The sequence below is a fragment of the Nannobrachium achirus genome, assembly GCF_963921795.1.
Source record: "Nannobrachium achirus genome assembly, chromosome: 9".
Classification (NCBI taxonomy): Eukaryota; Metazoa; Chordata; class Actinopteri; order Myctophiformes; family Myctophidae; genus Nannobrachium; species Nannobrachium achirus.
Window position 1 is genome coordinate 66893952 of NC_137818.1, and position 20067 is coordinate 66914018.

Here is a 20067-nt window from a genome sequence, read left to right on the forward strand (position 1 = left end):
CATATCATTTAAATAACACACACACCTGTTTTTTTACACCAAAATGGGGACTCAATGTCCTGGGTACATTTAATATTGATGAATTGTATGCAGGAAGCTTTGTGTACAGATACAGACTTCCAGAAAGCAAGTCAGAATTCAGAGTGGGCCCTGTAACCTAACCCTGAACTTGTCTGAGGCTGTCTCACAGGAGACTAGAGAGGACAGCGGGGAACACACAAGGACACTGGATGCTTTAAGGAAAGGGCATACAATATAAATGCTTATTACATGGCTTGGTTGAATGCTTGATTCTGATTGGTCAGTCGCTGAATTAATCGGTCAGTTATTTCTGGATAATGACTCTATATCAGACCTCTGCCTAATCAAACCCTCTCAGCACTGCGGCTGCGCCCTGCTGATTTACTGCTGTTTCCAACATGACAGCCATGTAAACACACACACACACACACACACACTGTGACACACATTGTCATTTACAGCTAAACATTGTCTCAAAAATGTTTTTGAAAACATTTGAGCAAGAAATAGACGAAGCAGTGCCCGAAAATGGATTCTATTTGATCAACTCACTTCCTTGTTTTCCAACAGTGCAGATGGGCTGCATGCAGCTGGGCTGACGCGGCCAGCGTGAAACTTAAGGAATACTTTTTTTTTTATGTGTTTTGGGTCAATTTATTAATTTATGTTAGGTAGCCATGTAATAAGCGGGATAATATCTGGCTTCAGGAAGGTTTAACCGCCTCGGTGGTTGAACTCCCTGTCGGTGAATTATCTGCCGACAATGACCGGAGATATTATCCCTTACATACTGTATGTTCACTACATTTTACTTGAGTTTGATACTTTACATTCTCTTTACAATATTTTAATAATTTAGTTGCATACCAAATACAGATCAAATGTAGATCATTTTTCCATGGAAAAAAAAAAAAAAAAAGCTTGATTCAAGAATGATTCTCAGTTCAAAATAGCAATATTTATTAGGCAATATCAAACAAAACTGTTTTCAGGAACTGTAAACATTCAGGAACTGTAAACATTACAGCGAATCATTTCAAGGAGCCGCAGTTTTACATGCATTTAGGCTGCGGACCTCCCATTTAACCTGCCAGGGTCCATTTGGTACTATTTGTACACTCTCTATACCGACCCATGAGGGCATTATTTAGCTAGGTACCCCCTGGAACTCCTGAAACCTGAAAACATGAACACATGAACCAAGGTTCATGTTTTAGGTTATTAGAGAAAGTAAAAGGTGAGTGTTCATTATTTTGCATTTGGTGCCTTCTTTTGTTTTAGGGATTTTAGCCACACACACACACCTACTGTGTCCTCATCAGGACTGGCAGGTACAGTATGCTCAGGTGTTTTCTTATGGCTATGGTAACAACATAATGGGGGGAAGAAGGAATATAAGTTATAAAACAAGTTAAACAACACAACTAACAAATTAAAAACAAGTAACAGAAAAGCATAATTCTGTGAATGATTCGTAATCCATTTCATATACAGGCCACAGAGCTGCCAAACAGAAGAGGCCGTGGGAGACCAAAGAAATCGAAGCAGTGGAGAGGCACTTGATTAGATTCATCAACTCCTTACGTGTCCCAGGAAAGATGGAGTGTGTCCAATGCTTAAAAGCTGAGCCATTGGCTCTTAAAAACAGAGATTGGCAGTCTGTGAAATTCTTTGTCTACAACCGCATTCTAAAGATAAAGAAAAATATCTAGATTTGCACAAAAATATCTAGTTTGCAAAGTTGAACTAGTTGCACTAAAATGTTCCACAAAAATATCTAGTTTGCAAAGTTGAACTAGTTGCACTAAAATGTTCCACAAGTTGCACTAAGTGTTGAGAATTTATAGTTTTACTTAAAGGACAACTTTATTTTTTATTTTTATTTTTTTAACATTTTTTAGGTTATAAGAGAAAGTTAAAGGCGAGTTTTTTTTTGTTTTTGTTTTTTTCCCATTTGCTGCTTTCTTTCGTTTTAGGGATTTTAGCTGCTTTTGACAGAGGGCGGGGGCATTCAAACAGGGGCCTACATATGTATTTCTTTACAAAATGTAAAGAAATACAAGAAGTGATCGTCTTGGCAGTGACTGGATCTTGCCGTGGTGCTGTGATGGAGCCATGCGTGTCTGTGTCTGTGGGGCAGTTGCCATCACCTGCTGCACACACGTCATTCAATGTCTGTGAAGAATAAGATTCATTAAATATTTAAAAGTCAAAAGGTAGGCATGTCAAAATCACCGTGTGACCCGGTCTGGAGTGGATGATATTGCTACGTCATGTTGTAGTATTGTTTTGTAGTCAGACAGACCGGAACATTCAATCGATACAATGGGGGAAAGGAGGAAGGAAGTAAGTATGGAAGGAATGTTCCTGTCTGTCTGACTACAAAACGACACTACAACATGATGTAGCGATATCATCCGCTTCTGAACTGATAACAAACCTGAAACGGAATGCTGCCCAGGCTAGTTGGACAGTAGGTATTTCAAACACATTTGGTGTGCGGTCTATGAGTATGTGGTCTATGAGTACTTTTTAAATGTACACCTTATTATGAAATCCCCATTTAAGCAAATAGAAGATAAACAATCAGATGTGAGATCAGATAATGTTCTCACTGGTACAGTAGATTATACTTAACAACCAAAATGCACTTTACAATACCTACATAGCCATAAGACAACACTGGAGAGAAAGTCTAGGGATGTGATAAGTGTGGACAACGCTTCTCTAGAATGAATAACCTTAAAATGGATCAGATAATTGATGCATTAGGTAAACACACACACACACACACATCAGTTTTGGGGACCCTGTGGTAATGTGCATCATGGGGACACGTCTTATGAAATTTCAGTTCTTCTGGAACATACTTGCTTAAATACACACACACACACACACACACACACACACACATCTTAAAAACATGGGTTTTGGGGACCCAGTGTCAATGTGCATCATGGGGACATACATGACTTCTGAAGATTGAATTATTCCAGCTACAACCTTGCATAACACACACACACCTAAAAACATGTGTCTTGGGGACCCTGTGAGGCCTACCCTTTAAAGTGATATACTAGACATTAGGAAATGAAAATAAACTAAAAATCATTGTAAGGTGTGCTCTCCACATTTACCTTTTCAACGGAAGTGATCGTCTTGGCAGTGACTGGATCTTGCCGTGGTGCTGTGATGGAGCCATGCGTGTCTGTGTCTGTGGGGCAGTCGCCATCACCTGCTGCACACACGTCATTCAACGTCTGTGAAGAATAAGATTCATTAAATATTTAAAAGTCAAAAGGTAGGCATGTCAAAATCGCTGTGTGACCCGGTCTGGAGTGGATGATATTGCTACGTCATGTTGTAGTATTGTTTTGTAGTCAGACAGACCGGAACATTCAATCGATACAATGGGGGAAAGGAGGAAGGAAGTAAGTATGGAAGGAATGTTCCTGTCTGTCTGACTACACAACGACACTACAACATGATGTAGCGATATCATCCGCTTCCGACCTGATAACAAACCTGAAACTGAATGCTGCCCAGGCTAGTTGGACAGTAGGTATTTCAAACACATTTGGTGTGCGGTCTATGAGTATGTGGTCTATGAGTACTTTTTAAATGTAAACCTTATTATGAAATCCCCATTTAAGCAAATATAAGATAAACAATCAGATGTGAGATCAGATAATGTTCTCACTGGTACAGTAGATTATAATCAACAACCAAAATGCACTTTACAATACCTACATAGCCATAAGACAACACTGGAGAGAAAGTCTAGGGATGTGATCAGTGTGGACAACGCTTCTCTAAAATGAATAGCCTTGAAATGGATCAGATAATTGATGCATTCCGTAAACTTACACACACATACACACACACACACACACACACATCACTTTTGGGGACCCTGTGGTAATGTGCATCATGGGGACACGTCTTCTGAAATTTCAGTTCTTCTGGAACATACTTGCTTAAATACACACACACACACACACACACACACATTTTAAAAACATGGGTTTTGGGGACCCAGTGTCAATGTGCATCATGGGGACATACATGACTTCTGAAGATTGAATTATTCTGGCTACAACCTTGCATAACACACACACCTAAAAACATGTGTCTTGGGGACCCCTTGAGGCCTACCCTTTAAAGTGATACACTAGACATTAGGAAATGAAATAAACTAAAAATCATTGTAAGGTGTGCTCTCCACATTTACCTTTTCAACGGAAGTGATCGTCTTGGCAGTGACTGGATCTTGCCGTGGTGCTGTGATGGAGCCATGCGTGTCTGTGTCTGTGGGGCAGTCGCCATCACCTGCTGCACACACGTCATTCAACGTCTGTGAAGAATAAGATTCATTAAATATTTAAAAGTCAAAAGGTAGGCATGTCAAAATCACCGTGTGACCCAGTCTGGAGTGGATGATATTGCTATGTCATGTTGTAGTATTGTTTTGTAGTCAGACAGACCGGAACATTCAATCGAAATGAAACTAAACTAAAAATCATTGTAAGGTGTGCTCTCCACATTTACCTTTTCAACGGAAGTGATCGTCTTGGCAGTGACTGGATCTTGCCGTGGTGCTGTGATGGAGCCATGCGTGTCTGTGTCTGTGGGGCAGTCGCCATCACCTGCTGCACACATGTCATTCAACGTCTGTGAAGAATAAGATTCATTAAATATTTAAAAGTCAAAAGGTAGGCATGTCAAAATCGCTGTGTGACCCGGTCTGGAGTGGATGATATTGCTACGTCATGTTGTAGTATTGTTTTGTAGTCAGACAGACCGGAACATTCAATCGATACAATGGGGGAAAGGAGGAAGGAAGTAAGTATGGAAGGAATGTTCCTGTCTGTCTGACTACACAACGACACTACAACATGATGTAGCGATATCATCCGCTTCCGACCTGATAACAAACCTGAAACTGAATGCTGCCCAGGCTAGTTGGACAGTAGGTATTTCAAACACATTTGGTATGTGGTCTATGAGTACTTTTTAAAAGTACACCTTATTATGAAATCCCCATTTAAGCAAATAGAAGATAAACAATCAGATGTGAGATCAGATAATGTTCTCACTGGTACAGTAGATTATAATCAACAACCAAAATGCACTTTACAATACCTACATAGCCATAAGACAACACTGGAGAGAAAGTCTAGGGATGTGATCAGTGTGGACAACGCTTCTCTAAAATGAATAGCCTTAAAATGGATCAGATAATTGATGCATTCCGTAAACTTACACACACATACACACACACACACACACATCAGTTTTGGGGACCCTGTGGTAATGTGCATCATGGGGACACGTCTTCTGAAATTTCAGTTCTCCTGGAACATACTTGCTTAAATACACACACACACACATTTTAAAAACATGGGTTTTGGGGACCCAGTGTCAATGTGCATCATGGGGACATACAGGACTTCTGAAGATTGAATTATTCTGGCTACAACCTTGCATAACACACACACACACACACACCTAAAAACATGTGTCTTGGGGACCCCGTGAGGCCTACCTTTTAAAGTAATATACTAGACATTAGGAAATGATACACTAAAAATAATTTTAAGGTGTGCTCTCCACATTTACCTTTTCAACGGAAGTGGACGTCTTGGCAGTGACTGGATCTTGCCGTGGTGCTGTGATGGAGCCATGCGTGTCTGTGTCTGTGGGGCAGTCGCCATCATCTGCTACACACATGTCATTGAACATCTGTGAAGAATAAGATTCATGAAATATTTAAAAGTCAAAAGGTAGGCATGTCAAAGTTGTACACTTGACAGATGTTAAGTTCACATGGTAAGTTTAATATCACTAGTATGTCAACATCCTTATGTAGCCCAATACACCATTCTGTTGGACAGTAACCTCGCGTCACCAGGCTTCCCACCCACCTCGGAGGAAAGCCTGGTCTCTGTTTCAAAATCACTGTGTGACCCGGTCTGGAGTGGAAGATATTGCTACGTCATGTTGTAGTATTGTTTTGTAGTCAGACAGACCGGAACATTCAATCGATACAATGGGGGAAAGGAGGAAGGAAGTAAGTATGGAAGGAATGTTCCTGTCTGTCTGACTAAAAAACGACACTACAACATGATGTAGCGATATCATCCGCTTCTGAACTGATAACAAACCTGAAACGGAATGCTGCCCAGGCTAGTTGGACAGTAGGTATTTCAAACACATTTGGTGTGCGGTCTATGAGTATGTGGTCTATGAGTACTTTTTAAATGTACACCTTATTATGAAATCCCCATTTAAGCAAATAGAAGATAAACAATCAGATGTGAGATCAGATAATGTTCTCACTGGTACAGTAGATTATACTTAACAACCAAAATGCACTTTACAATACCTACATAGCCATAAGACAACACTGGAGAGAAAGTCTAGGGATGTGATAAGTGTGGACAACGCTTCTCTAGAATGAATAACCTTAAAATGGATCAGATAATTGATGCATTAGGTAAACACACACACACACACATCAGTTTTGGGGACCCTGTGGTAATGTGCATCATGGGGACACGTCTTATGAAATTTCAGTTCTTCTGGAACATACTTGCTTAAATACACACACACACACACACACACATCTTAAAAACATGGGTTTTGGGGACCCAGTGTCAATGTGCATCATGGGGACATACATGACTTCTGAAGATTGAATTATTCCAGCTACAACCTTGCATAACACACACACACCTAAAAACATGTGTCTTGGGGACCCTGTGAGGCCTACCCTTTAAAGTGATATACTAGACATTAGGAAATGAAAATAAACTAAAAATCATTGTAAGGTGTGCTCTCCACATTTACCTTTTCAACGGAAGTGATCGTCTTGGCAGTGACTGGATCTTGCCGTGGTGCTGTGATGGAGCCATGCGTGTCTGTGTCTGTGGGGCAGTCGCCATCACCTGCTGCACACACGTCATTCAACGTCTGTGAAGAATAAGATTCATTAAATATTTAAAAGTCAAAAGGTAGGCATGTCAAAATCGCTGTGTGACCCGGTCTGGAGTGGATGATATTGCTACGTCATGTTGTAGTATTGTTTTGTAGTCATACAGACCGGAACATTCAATCGATACAATGGGGGAAAGGAGGAAGGAAGTAAGTATGGAAGGAATGTTCCTGTCTGTCTGACTACACAACGACACTACAACATGATGTAGCGATATCATCCGCTTCCGACCTGATAACAAACCTGAAACTGAATGCTGCCCAGGCTAGTTGGACAGTAGGTATTTCAAACACATTTGGTGTGCGGTCTATGAGTATGTGGTCTATGAGTACTTTTTAAATGTAAACCTTATTATGAAATCCCCATTTAAGCAAATATAAGATAAACAATCAGATGTGAGATCAGATAATGTTCTCACTGGTACAGTAGATTATAATCAACAACCAAAATGCACTTTACAATACCTACATAGCCATAAGACAACACTGGAGAGAAAGTCTAGGGATGTGATCAGTGTGGACAACGCTTCTCTAAAATGAATAGCCTTAAAATGGATCAGATAATTGATGCATTCCGTAAACTTACACACACATACACACACACACACACACACACATCAGTTTTGGGGACCCTGTGGTAATGTGCATCATGGGGACACGTCTTCTGAAATTTCAGTTCTCCTGGAACATACTTGCTTAAATACACACACACACACATTTTAAAAACATGGGTTTTGGGGACCCAGTGTCAATGTGCATCATGGGGACATACAGGACTTCTGAAGATTGAATTATTCTGGCTACAACCTTGCATAACACACACACACACACCTAAAAACATGTGTCTTGGGGACCCCGTGAGGCCTACCTTTTAAAGTGATATACTAGACATTAGGAAATGATACACTAAAAATAATTTTAAGGTGTGCTCTCCACATTTACCTTTTCAACGGAAGTGGACGTCTTGGCAGTGACTGGATCTTGCCGTGGTGCTGTGATGGAGCCATGCGTGTCTGTGTCTGTGGGGCAGTCGCCATCATCTGCTACACACATGTCATTGAACATCTGTGAAGAATAAGATTCATGAAATATTTAAAAGTCAAAAGGTAGGCATGTCAAAGTTGTACACTTGACAGATGTTAAGTTCACATGGTAAGTTTAATATCACTAGTATGTCAACATCCTTATGTAGCCCAATACACCATTCTGTTGGACAGTAACCTCGCGTCACCAGGCTTCCCACCCACCTCGGAGGAAAGCCTGGTCTCTGTTTCAAAATCACTGTGTGACCCGGTCTGGAGTGGAAGATATTGCTACGTCATGTTGTAGTATTGTTTTGTAGTCAGACAGACCGGAACATTCAATCGATACAATGGGGGAAAGGAGGAAGGAAGTAAGTATGGAAGGAATGTTCCTGTCTGTCTGACTAAAAAACGACACTACAACATGATGTAGCGATATCATCCGCTTCTGAACTGATAACAAACCTGAAACGGAATGCTGCCCAGGCTAGTTGGACAGTAGGTATTTCAAACACATTTGGTGTGCGGTCTATGAGTATGTGGTCTATGAGTACTTTTTAAATGTACACCTTATTATGAAATCCCCATTTAAGCAAATAGAAGATAAACAATCAGATGTGAGATCAGATAATGTTCTCACTGGTACAGTAGATTATACTTAACAACCAAAATGCACTTTACAATACCTACATAGCCATAAGACAACACTGGAGAGAAAGTCTAGGGATGTGATAAGTGTGGACAACGCTTCTCTAGAATGAATAACCTTAAAATGGATCAGATAATTGATGCATTAGGTAAACACACACACACACACATCAGTTTTGGGGACCCTGTGGTAATGTGCATCATGGGGACACGTCTTATGAAATTTCAGTTCTTCTGGAACATACTTGCTTAAATACACACACACACACACACACACATCTTAAAAACATGGGTTTTGGGGACCCAGTGTCAATGTGCATCATGGGGACATACATGACTTCTGAAGATTGAATTATTCCAGCTACAACCTTGCATAACACACACACACCTAAAAACATGTGTCTTGGGGACCCTGTGAGGCCTACCCTTTAAAGTGATATACTAGACATTAGGAAATGAAAATAAACTAAAAATCATTGTAAGGTGTGCTCTCCACATTTACCTTTTCAACGGAAGTGATCGTCTTGGCAGTGACTGGATCTTGCCGTGGTGCTGTGATGGAGCCATGCGTGTCTGTGTCTGTGGGGCAGTCGCCATCACCTGCTGCACACACGTCATTCAACGTCTGTGAAGAATAAGATTCATTAAATATTTAAAAGTCAAAAGGTAGGCATGTCAAAATCGCTGTGTGACCCGGTCTGGAGTGGATGATATTGCTACGTCATGTTGTAGTATTGTTTTGTAGTCATACAGACCGGAACATTCAATCGATACAATGGGGGAAAGGAGGAAGGAAGTAAGTATGGAAGGAATGTTCCTGTCTGTCTGACTACACAACGACACTACAACATGATGTAGCGATATCATCCGCTTCCGACCTGATAACAAACCTGAAACTGAATGCTGCCCAGGCTAGTTGGACAGTAGGTATTTCAAACACATTTGGTGTGCGGTCTATGAGTATGTGGTCTATGAGTACTTTTTAAATGTAAACCTTATTATGAAATCCCCATTTAAGCAAATATAAGATAAACAATCAGATGTGAGATCAGATAATGTTCTCACTGGTACAGTAGATTATAATCAACAACCAAAATGCACTTTACAATACCTACATAGCCATAAGACAACACTGGAGAGAAAGTCTAGGGATGTGATCAGTGTGGACAACGCTTCTCTAAAATGAATAGCCTTAAAATGGATCAGATAATTGATGCATTCCGTAAACTTACACACACATACACACACACACACACACACACATCAGTTTTGGGGACCCTGTGGTAATGTGCATCATGGGGACACGTCTTCTGAAATTTCAGTTCTCCTGGAACATACTTGCTTAAATACACACACACACACATTTTAAAAACATGGGTTTTGGGGACCCAGTGTCAATGTGCATCATGGGGACATACAGGACTTCTGAAGATTGAATTATTCTGGCTACAACCTTGCATAACACACACACACACCTAAAAACATGTGTCTTGGGGACCCCGTGAGGCCTACCTTTTAAAGTGATATACTAGACATTAGGAAATGATACACTAAAAATAATTTTAAGGTGTGCTCTCCACATTTACCTTTTCAACGGAAGTGGACGTCTTGGCAGTGACTGGATCTTGCCGTGGTGCTGTGATGGAGCCATGCGTGTCTGTGTCTGTGGGGCAGTCGCCATCATCTGCTACACACATGTCATTGAACATCTGTGAAGAATAAGATTCATTAAATATTTAAAAGTCAAAAGGTAGGCATGTCAAAGTTGTACACTTGACAGATGTTAAGTTCACATGGTAAGTTTAATATCACTAGTATGTCAACATCCTTATGTAGCCCAATACACCATTCTGTTGGACAGTAACCTCGCGTCACCAGGCTTCCCACCCACCTCGGAGGAAAGCCTGGTCTCTGTTTCAAAATCACTGTGTGACCCGGTCTGGAGTGGAAGATATTGCTACGTCATGTTGTAGTATTGTTTTGTAGTCAGACAGACCGGAACATTCAATCGATACAATGGGGGAAAGGAGGAAGGAAGTAAGTATGGAAGGAATGTTCCTGTCTGTCTGACTACACAACGACACTACAACATGATGTAGCGATATCATCCGCTTCCGACCTGATAACAAACCTGAAACTGAATGCTGCCCAGGCTAGTTGGACAGTAGGTATTTCAAACACATTTGGTGTGCGGTCTATGAGTATGTGGTCTATGAGTACTTTTTAAATGTACACCTTATTATGAAATCCCCATTTAAGCAAATATAAGATAAACAATCAGATGTGAGATCAGATAATGTTCTCACTGGTACAGTAGATTATAATCAACAACCAAAATGCACTTTACAATACCTACATAGCCATAAGACAACACTGGAGAGAAAGTCTAGGGATGTGATCAGTGTGGACAACGCTTCTCTAAAATGAATAGCCTTAAAATGGATCAGATAATTGATGCATTCCGTAAACTTACACACACATACACACACACACACACACACACACACACATCAGTTTTGGGGACCCTGTGGTAATGTGCATCATGGGGACACGTCTTCTGAAATTTCAGTTCTTCTGGAACATACTTGCTTAAATACACACACACACACATTTTAAAAACATGGGTTTTGGGGACCCAGTGTCAATGTGCATCATGGGGACATACATGACTTCTGAAGATTGAATTATTCTGGCTACAACCTTGCATAACACACACACCTAAAAACATGTGTCTTGGGGACCCCGTGAGGCCTACATTTAAAGTGATACACTAGACATTAGGAAATGAAAATAAACTAAAAATCATTTGTAAGGTGTGCTCTCCACATTTACCTTTTCAACGGAAGTGGACGTCTTGGCAGTGACTGGATCTTGCCGTGGTGCTGTGATGGAGCCATGCGTGTCTGCACACATGTCATTCAACGTCTGTGAAGAATAAGTAATTGAATATGGATAAGATAAGAGGTATGCATAACATGTCGGTAGTACATCTGGGGTGCAAGTGCATGCTGTGTTGCTGTCCTCTCATCACAAACGTGACTGTCTGAGAACAACAAGGATTTGTATTTCATTTTCATGTCCTTACTACAACCTGCTTCTGTTGTAGAGCCCTGCAAGCCCGACGGGACCCGACCAGGGCCCGGCCCGGCCCGCCAAAACGGGCCGGGCTCGGGCTCGTTTAGAAACTCACCAACGGGCCTAGGGCCGGGCCCGGGCTCAGAACCATGCTCGGAACATTTCGTGCTGTGAATTTCACACATGACGTCTCTGTGTGTGCGCTTAGAATGGAGTGTGGTGTGTGTGCGTGAGTGAGTGCTGCCTCAGCCTGCCTGCCTCCCATAGCCTTCTAGGCTAATAGCCTTCTAGGCTATGGGCTCTATCCGTATCTATAGCAACACGGCTCTTGATTGGTCGTGACATGAGTACATTGGGAGAGCCAATGGAGAGCCGGGAGAGCCGCAACGAGCCGAGGGCGACGGGCACACAAGTCTACTCTGCGACTCTGCGTGTACATACACAGCGAGACTATAACATTAGGAGCACTACTGTAGTTTCACCCATTTCACCGTCATTTCTCAAATAAATCGCCCTGTAATGATTCCCCGACCTCCCGAGTCCCGTATCAGTTACGGGATGCGTGCGTGCGTCTTTACTCTTTAGTACTGGACGATACTCTGTATTTTACGATGGCTTGAAACCACGGGCGGCAAGCCGACAATAATATCAATATCTAATTGCAGTGAAGATATACAGTAACATAACAAACGGTGGGTGGAGGAAGATTTCTTGCGTTGTGAATGATGTGTGTGTAATTACTTGCTGTGCTGTTGTGTTGTGTTGACTTCTTTCTTTTAATCAGAGCGCAAGACGAGCACAGCTATAGTATAGAGGGCTGTACACGTCTCTCAGTCTCCGTCCTCTCCGACCATAGTTTTCGTCGGAAAGTTTCGACTTTCTGACGTGCGTGCAGCTTTCCGAACTCAAATTATGAGTAATCCTTTTCAGAAGTTGCAAGAGATGTCATTTTGTAGTTGAACTGGACCTTTCCGACGCAAATTTCGGTGGGCTGTGACAGTATGGACTCCCCTTGAGAGTGCAGCTGCAGCGCACAGCAGTGAAAGCCACGCACACAAATAATTAATTAATAATAAGGCGACGGGCTTCGGGCCGGGCTCGGGCTTTAAATAGCGGCACCAAACGGGCCACGGGCCGGGCCTGGACTGAAGTCCACGGGCCAGGGCCGGGCCCGGGCCCACATTTTAGGCCCGTGCAGGGCTCTATTCTGTTGACATTAGACTACATCTCACTTTGAACCTACATATGCAAGTCAGGCATAAATGTTTAAGTATGTGTCCTCACCTTAGTCCGCCATGGCCAGTTCGATTTTCCGTAGTTGTAGTTCAATTCTTCACCTGGTAAGATGTCTCTCGCAGCAAACAGACAGAGGTGAGGTTTTCCCTCTAGGGCAATGACTCTCAATTTACAGTTGGGAGTCCGGTGCTCGTCATTCACAAGCCTCCCAAGTGAATTATCCTCTTTAGACGCATCAACACTAAAAATGTAGGAATAGAAAAACAATTCAGGTCTTTAGCATTAAATGTAGTCATGGCAGCCCTACATTTTGGGGAACAGTAAAGCACCTTTCAGATGGGCAGTGATTAACACGCCTAATAGTAGCACATGCAGAGAAGTCGAGGTGCAATAAAGCAGTTGTGACTGACTAGACCTGGATTGTGTTTAGTTTTTATTTTGTAGCGGCCCTCATGAGCAGACCTGGAACAGACCTGTGTTAATTGATGCCCATCTGAAAGTACCTTAATGAATAAGGTCAGCAAACAACTACTTGGCATAAAAATATATTTTAATAATAACTTACCACCAATACTTTCCATTCCACTGCAAATCAAACAGGAATACAGAGGCTGCCTTGGACAGTTTCCTGGCATGAGACTCAGCTTGTGTTATAAGTTCACCACGATACTCCACCACAAACTCTCCTTTAGAAATGTCTTTGGTAGCAAAAACGCCTCGCCCTTTTGGGGAAAAATAAATAAACACGTCATGAACTAGTATAAAACATTTGGTTAATTGTTTTTGCAAACAATTCAAGGTAGAGGTAATTTGAAATCTTGCCTATAGGGCTTAATTTGACTCATACCAAGGTAACGTGAATAGTCTGATACTCTAATATGTGGGGAAGTAGAGCCCTGCAGTCTATAAATAACATGAGTGGCCTATAGTGCAGGGGTTTTCAAAGTGGGTGACGGGGCACCCTGGGGTGCCGCGACGGCAGTCCAGGGGTGCCGCGAGACAATTTGATAAGATTTGGAATTTATTTGGACACTTGAAAAAATATTTAGTAACATTTTAAACTTGAAGTACAAAGTAATTTTTTCTTTTGGTAAAGCAAAGCCCTGCTTCATCATACAAGACTGTCGCACAAAACGAGTGAAAACAGCCGATCTACAACACCTCGCGACGCGAGGCGTTGTGTGCTTGTAGATCTGCTGTTTTCACTAGTTTAGTACATTTTATAGATTATAAATACAAAACGAACGGTTTTGGACATACAAGGTTTCCACCCGACAACGATGATATGCTATAAATATAAGGTGCTGGGAGTGAAAGTTATAATGTATTTATATTTATGGGGTGCCCTGAGACAAAAAAGTTTGGGAACCCCTGCTATAGTGGACGCCAAAGCGCTGAGTTCTCTGCATTAGTTGAACAGCAGCATCAAACATGTTCTATAAATTGCTCACCTTTGTATGTACTGATGAACCGTTCTTCAAGTCCAGGTTTGTCAGTTCCAGACTTGATGTAATTTAGAGCATCTGTCTCTGGAGAAACTCGTCTCCTTGCAGTTCTTCCCATGTTTATTATCTGCCACCTAATCAAATGTATTCAAGTTATTTGCAAATAACATACAAGAATAACGAGTAACAATCACCCATGCAAGGTATACCGTCCATAATGAAAACCAATTGCTTTTAGCTTGTTAACCAGTATGGAGTGGTTCACAGTGTCTTGCCAGCATCCACCTCGTGCTTGATGTGGTCGACTCAAATAGAGGAGGCATGTGTCAGTCGAGTGGAATGTTCTGAAGCCAGACTGGAATTTGTATATATATATTTTTTTCCTGGCAATATACTTTTCAACCTGTTCATAGACTATTCTTTCCATCACCTTCGAGATGGAACTTAGTATAGAAATAGGGCGGTAGTTTCCAGGGTCTAATTTGCTCCCTTTCTGACATCAGTCTTCTCCTCTTTTTTCTACCGGGGCAGGGGGAGCTAGGCAGGACCAGTAGAGACTTACTACCGAGAGGGACAGCCACTCTTGACCCTCAAACATGACAGTAAAATCTATATTTATATAGGCCTACGTACATTTCCTATTCAAATGAGTGCCTAAATACATATAGCCTTCAAGTAAGACCCCATTACTGAATGTCAAGTCTACAGGTTTTTTCAGAATATGTATGACAGGGGTTTTCAAAGTGGGTGACGGAGCACCCTGGGGTGACGGAGCACCCTGGGGTGCCGCGACGGCAGTCCAGGGGTGCCGCGAGATCATTTGATAATATTTGGAATTTATTTGGACACTTGAAAAAATATTTAGTATCATTTTAAACTTGAAGTACACAGTTATTTTCAGTCTCGCATCGCGAGGCGTTGTGTGCTTGTAGATCTGCTGTTTTCACTAGTTTAGTACATTTTATAGATGATAAATATAAAATGAACGGTTTTGAACATACAAGGGTTCCACCCGACAACAACGATATGCAATAAATATGAGGTGCTGGGAGTGAAAATTATAATGTAGGGGTGCCTCGGATTTAAAAAAAATATTCACGGGGTGCCCTGAGACAAAAAAGTTTGGGAACCCCTGATGTACGACACTATAGCTATAGCATAACAGGAGGAGTCCAACTAGTAGTGGTTCTCAAATGTATTATTTGCAATGACCCCCTTAACTCTGTAAGTGAACAATGCAGGTAGTCTATGAGTACATACTCAAATGTATATTACATGGGTGGCATGAGAAAACAAATATAAAATCAATAAACACTGTGGAATGAGAGCATTTGGGGTGTGCATTCCACAGGGTTTGGGGCAGCAATTTTTGTCTGTACCTCTTATTTGCATCACAAGCGGAAACACCCTGAAGAGGTCTCTGGAGAAACTTGTTTCCTTGCAGATGTTCCCATGTTTATTATCTGCCACCTAATCAAATGTATTCAAGTTATTTGCAAATAACATACAAGAATAACCAGTAACAATCATCCATGCAAGGACTACCATCTCTAATGAAAACCAATTGCTTAAACCAATTGCTTTTAGCTTGTTGGAGTCGGGCTAACATTATCCCCATATGGCAATGGTTCCCAAAGTGGGGTCTGGGGACCTCAGGACTACTTGAGGGGAATACATGAAAGGTCGACCTAAAACAAAGTCAACCCAAACTCGTTTCCCAACGGGTCTGTGGCCTTAAGCTAGATGCAGAATAGACCGAAATCTAATCTTTGCTTCTGGGTGTCCCTGGAACAAAATATTTTGCAATAGGGGTCCATCCGTGGAACAAAATATTTTGAGATGGGGGTCCGCGGCCAAAAACAACATTTTGGGGGTCCTTAACCACTGATAGGCACATTCTACAAATGTCTTCTAAATCCTAACAGTTTTCCTGAAAAAACTTATGTTGCTATCATTGTTTTTCAAACTCTGTCATGTCAAGGACCCCCAGAATGATATGTATTTGGCCACGGACCCCCATCGCAAAATATTTAGTTCCAGGGACCCCCAGAAGTAAAGATTCGATTTTTGTCTTTTCTGCATCTAGCTTAAGGCCAAACAAAGTCGACCCAAACTCGTTTCCCAAAGGGTCTGTGGCCTTAACCTAGATGCAGAATAGACTGAAATCTAATCTTTGCTTCTGGGGGTCCCTGGAACAAAATATTTTGCTATATATATATATATATATATATATATATATATATATATATATATATATATATATATATATATATAGCAAAATTGCGCATATATATATATATATATATATATATATGCCGGGTAGTGTGTCCTCTTTTTGGGTTTTCAGAATATGGTCACCCTATACTCCACTAGGCCTACATTTATTTCAAAACTTTAGTTATTGCTTTGTAGATTTTGATTTAGGCCTAGAAAACATACATTTGAATAGCTCACATACTTCTTATTTTATTTACATATCTACTGCATAGTACTGTGTTCTATTCGTCTGTCATTCAATGTTATATGAGATACTTAAATGGTTTCCAGTGGAAATAAGCTTAGTCTTTTCATGGATCTCCTTTTAGTAGACCTTGTACCAGTGAACTGTACCGTCATGAAACTGTACCTTTTCCTATGCAAACTTCTAATAAAGTCTTCAATCAATCAATCAATTCTACTTGTAACAGAGTAGTGCAGTAGGCTACTGATACACAGTTCTATAGGGCACCGTTTTCGTCTAGTACACGTTGCTTGCGCTTCTATATACGTGCGCAACACCAGAATGCGTGCCCTATTGAAATGGGTTCCCCGAGCTTAGCTAACTGTAACATCATGTGTTTGTGGTATATTATCAGGGTCAGATTATCCTTCTGACTAAAGTTACACAATCTACACTTAACCGCCTCGCACTGTGAGCTTGTAGATGTTTGGCAATCATAGATAGATAGAGCAAAAATAGAGTTGGGTCGCGTTTTATTCCAGATGTGTATACATTGCCTCTGTTAGCCTGCAGCGCTAGCATTAGCCGCTAAGCTAACGGCGTTAGCCGCTAAGCTAACGGCCGTCAATTGTGGTGTAACAAGCTGTTTTTCATGGCTTCTTTTAGCTTCAATAGGTAGTTTCTATTGACATGCAGCATATGATTGGAATGGAAATTAGCTGCTGAAACCAAAAATGCAAACCCCGAGACTCTAAAACATTCCCTCGAGCTACAGCCGCCAAATGTATATTATTTATTATGATATTATTATTTTTACATGTATATATACAGAGCTACAGCCGCCAAATGTCGGCAAAAATAGCTGTTCTACAAGCCCGGTGTTTTTTTTACATGTATATATACGGACACAACCGTAAATAATATTAATAACCACATTGCTTACCAGTTTAGAGGGTCTTTGAAAGTCCTTGAAAGAAAGTCCACCATATGTGCTGACTTGAAGCCAACGTCATTGTATGCAAATATCTGACCTGTGATTGGCTAGTAGTGTGTGAAGCTCTCATTCTCCCATTCTCTCACACACTCACACACAAACTGCAGTACCAACTATCGTCTGATGGGGGCTGTCCCCACTGTGTTAACACACCTGTCATATGACATGAAAACGCGAATTGAGGGACTTGCTTAAAAAAAACAACCAGACACTTCAGCAACCTCTCCCCTATCTTCCTGAATGATAATAACTATGGGGACCTACGATTTTGTCCCCACTGTGTCAGACGTCCCCTGCGCGTGACTGTGTGAACATGCGGTTGGTCCCCATAGGTATAGCTAGACAAACGCACACAGACTGGTAGCAGAATAACTAATTATTTGAACACAAGAGGCGTTTGGTCTACTGGTTAAGTTAATAGACTTTGATGCGGGGGACCTGGGTTCGAATCTCGGTTACTCAATAAACATGTAACCTATGTGTTTAGACAGGCAGTCGGCTGGTACTGGTGAATGGAGCGACTATGTATTAGCCTACAGCAGGCTTATGATGCATTCATCATGACACAACTAATTTTATGTATAACAGAGGCGTTTCCCATGCATAGCCTACATATTGATAGAGTAACCAAGTTTCAAACCTGGATCCCCGCAACAAAGTCTATTACCTTAACCAGTACCAAGCGTCTTATGTTTAATTAATAAGCTACCTGTCTGTCTGTGTGTGTGCGTGCGTGCGTGTGAGGGGGCCCCACAGTGAATCCTTGTCCCCAGGGCCCAGAATTTGGTGCTACACCCCATGCTAGTCTAATAGTCTATATATCAAGGTGTTTACCAGTTACACAAGTGTGAGATTGATACCATGGCTGCTCAGCTATTCCTTCTCGATGATAACCAGCGCCGACGTGCGCGAAGCCGCATTACATATGTGAATGCATTCTCTCGAGCAAACTTTAGCCCACTGGCTACACTGTCTGACCGGGCATTTATTAAAAAATATCAACTACCAAGGGTGGAAATCCAGCGCCTCATCGAGGTGGTGGCTCCATACATCACAAGGCCAACTCAGCGAAACTTTGCACTGCAGCCCAGGGGTGCAGCTGATGGCTGCTCTGCGCTATTATGCCTGCAGAAACTTTTTGGAGACGGTGGGAGATGGCCTCAACCTCACCAAGGCATCGGTGTCACGGTGTGTGGCAGCCGTGACACCGATCCTCCTGCGGCAAGCCCAGCAGCACATCCGACTGCCCACCACCAGGGAGGAGGTGCGAGAAGTCCACCATGGCTTTTATGACATGGCAGGGATCCCTCGGGTGATAGGTGTTGTGGATGGCACCCTAATCCCACTACACAACCCTACCCTGGTGGATCCCTGCTGGGTCTGTAGAAAGCACTACACCGCACTGAACATCCAGGTGGTGGTGGACCACAACGCTATCATTACGGACATCGTTGCAAAGTGGCCAGGAGCGAGCCATGATGATTTCATCTGGGACACCTCCGAAGTAGGAGAGAGAGCTGCTAGAGGGGACTTCGGTGCCAGCTTTTTCTTGGGTGACAGTGGCTACCCCCTCCGCACCTACCTTTTCACCCCGGTGTCAGAGCCAGAGACACCAGCAGAGGAAGATTTTAATTTGAGTCACACCACCACCAGGACACACATTGAACGGGTATATGGACGATGGAAAGCCCGATTCAGATGCCTCAGCCGCTCTGCTGGTGGCCTGCGCCTATCCCCTCTCAAGTCCTGCCAAGTAATCGTTGTGTGTGCCATGCTGCACAATATTGCCATCCGCGCTGGGCTCCCTGATGTGGCGCAAGAGGATGATGATGATGACGACGACGATGATGATGATGATGACCCACCACCACCACACCTTGACCCCAACGTACCCCGAGCAGCACTTTACCAAGCAGGCCTCCGGGTCAGACAGGCTGTCATAGACCTGTTTTGACTTCCCCACCTCTGAACTCTGACCCCTTTCACTTTGCAGTCACAAGCAGTCACCAAACAGTTTTACAGTCCACCTGAACACATATACCCCCCCATCCTACTACTACAACAACAACAACAACCACCCCCAACACCAATAAAATAATATAAAATATACGTACACACATGCTGTGTGAGTGAGGCTATATGTAACATCCCCACCCAGGATGCAAACCCGGGCCTCCCGTGTTCAAGTCCAAA